The 2784-nt window shown below is 47.4% G+C and overlaps 1 protein-coding gene across 1 annotated transcript in view; it reads right to left on the bottom strand.

Moving 5' to 3' along the window:
• The window catches only part of LOC104387664 (chromosome unknown open reading frame, human C14orf37), a 67498-nt gene that overhangs the window by 38027 nt on the left and 26687 nt on the right, over positions 1–2784 (bottom strand). The window lies entirely within an intron of this gene.

Raw genomic sequence — 2784 nt, 5'->3', positions numbered from 1 at the left:
GGAAAGATCAATTTTTAAGCCATTTGCCATTGCTAGAATCTAAAATGGCAACACAAGAGCAACCACACTGGGCCAGACCAAAGGCCCTTTGTGCCCACATCCTTTTTTCTGACCACAACCAGCAGCAGATGCTGAAGACAGACACACAGGGCTGACACAGGGCCAGTCTTCCCACAGTCTCTCCTCCCAGCTTTTAGTTACCAAAGACCCAAGAACCTCCTGAGGCAGAATTTGTAACCAAGCTATTTAATAGCTGCTAATGGAGCTACCCACCATGAAAATATAGTATCTGGCATAATGACACATTCTGAATTTCCAATGGCTGGTTTTTCAAAGCTGAAAACTAACACACAACACTTATGCACTTTATCTAATTTACATCAAGCTCTGCTCAGTCCTGTAGAAAAACTCCCCCTTGATGTGCTGAGACTGGGAGAGCCCATCACTCAGAGCAGCTGGCTTACCTGGGGGTCTAAGACCATGTTAAAAAAACCAATCCAGCCAAATTACCATTTGTTTTCTAGACATCTCTTTATTTCTGTTGGAGTTGAACCTGCTGTAAGTCAGAGACACTGCAATAAGCTGGAGCAGCTGAGGCAGGACACCTGAGGGGCTGCACATCTCATGCCTGCTGGAAGGAAAGCAGGTGATGCTTCCCTCTACTCCCCTCTGCTGTGGGATGCCATGGCACTCCAGCACAGCTGCTCCACAAAACACCCATGAAACCAACTCAGAAGCTTTGGGGCAGCTATTTAATTGATGGCTCTCAGACTTGAATTAACTGGGGGGATTTGTCCTCTGCCTCACAGACTGGAATACCTAGAGAAACCAGTGCACATTATAAACCCACAGCATTCACTGTGCTGCTACATGGCATCTCCTCCCCTTCTAATTCAAGGATTTGCTTTAAAACACTGCATGGTTTTTTTCCAGCTCACCAGACAAGACAATCCCAGTTGCCACCTTTCAGTTCCAGCCCTGCAATTCATATCAATGAGCTGCTGTTGGAATTTAGCTGCATCATCCTGCTAGAGCATGGCTTTCAGTACCTGGAAGGGAATGATCACTCCTGCAAACAAGTATAATCTAATGGAGCTTACAGGGATGTACTTAGCCCCTTAAATGCCCATTACATTTTATAGGCAGTTTCTGCCTTATAATATGCCCATCATTTCAAATCAACATAAGAATTTTCTCTATCAAAATGCATGTTTTCATACAAAAAAAAATACACAGCTCCTGGAAATCTTAGAAGAGCACCAGGAGAGTGCTTGCAGGAAACCTGCAAAGACAAATTATTGTAGCTCTTTTGCCTCTGCTGAGAGCCACACAGCTATAAAAATTTCCAAACTTGAATAGCCAAGACACTAAAGAGCTATCACACCCGAGAAGAGAAGCAGTCCTAGAAGGACTGGGTGAAAAAGCAGCCAAGAAAAAAGGGGTTAGATATTTATCTCTGGGAAATCAGTTAGGGGCAAGGTTTTCAGAAGCTTCTTGTGATTTGAGCAAGCCAAATCAGAGACACCTGCCAGGATCCAGTTTTGAAGCAGCAGATAAGCCACCTCTGCACCTCCAAAGTCTAGCAGGCAGCCAAGCTGAACACCCAAATTGAAACTGCCAAGACTGCTTATCACATCTGATCACCACCAAACTGCATCAATCACCACACAGGCACAGCAGAAAGATGTGAATAATGCAGCCCTTGTAGCACAGCCTCTGGCAGGGGAGAAGAAAAGGCTCTTAAATTATTTCCTCCTCCTCCTTCTCCTCCTCTCCAGATCATCCCCACTCCTGAAAACGGCTGTTTAGCCCCTGTCCCAAAATGCCAGCAGCTTTCCTTGCTGCAAGGTGCAGTGCAGAGCACCACTCGGTGGTCACAAGGAGGAAGCTACACTTCTGATCAAAACAATATTCCAAATGCTGGATTTCAGAAGCAGAGGCACAAGAGGAGCCTGGCAGCCACAGGCTTGACAGTCTCCCAAGATGGAATATGGAAGTCAGCATCACACAGCTGAACCTCAACCTGGAGCTTTGTGTTTCATGCCAGAGCCTTTTACAAAACTCACATTTTCCCTCCTAAATTAGCACCTTTTGGCCTTTCAGAGGCCTCAGGAGCATCTTTTGAGGAAAAGCAACAGGAGAGACTGAAAGCAGCAAGGACTGGAAGTTCAAAGCCCAGCAGACTCAGAAGGCATTTGGATTTTCATGGGCAGTTCAGCCTGGAGAAGAGAAGGCTCCAGGGAGACCTTAAAGCACCTTCCAGTGCCTGAAGGGGCTCCAGGAAAGCTGGGGAGGGGCTTTTCACCAGAGAGGGCAATGATGGGACAAGAGGTGATGGTTTTAAACTGACAGAGGGGAGATTTAGGTTGGATATCAGGCAGAAACTCTTCACTATGAGGGTAGGAAGGTGCTGGAATAGGCAGCCCAGGGAGGTTGTTGATGCCCCTTCCCTGGAGGTGTTCAGGGCCAGGCTGGATGAGGTTTTGTACAACCTGGTCTGGTGGGAGGTGTTCCTGCTCATAGCAGGGGGGTTGGAACCTGATGGTCTTTAAGATCCCTTCCAACCTGAACCATTCTATAGTTCTGTGAATAGTCCTAGTGGAACACAGATGGTCACAAAGATGATCGAAGGGCTGGAGCAGCTCTGCTCTGGAGACAGGCTGGGAGAGTTGGGGTGTTCAGCCTGGAGAAGAGAAGGCTCCAGGGAGACCTTAGAGCACCTTCCAGTGGCTGAAGGGGCTCCAGGAAAGCTGGGGAGGGGCTTGGGACAAGGGCTTGTAGTGA

Source organism: Chaetura pelagica, unplaced genomic scaffold (assembly GCF_000747805.2).
Source record: "Chaetura pelagica isolate M959 unplaced genomic scaffold, ChaPel_1.0 scaffold274, whole genome shotgun sequence".
In the NCBI taxonomy this organism is placed as follows: domain Eukaryota; kingdom Metazoa; phylum Chordata; class Aves; order Apodiformes; family Apodidae; genus Chaetura; species Chaetura pelagica.
The sequence above is the reverse complement of the archived record's forward strand: the minus strand, read 5'-3'. Positions and strand labels throughout refer to the sequence as shown.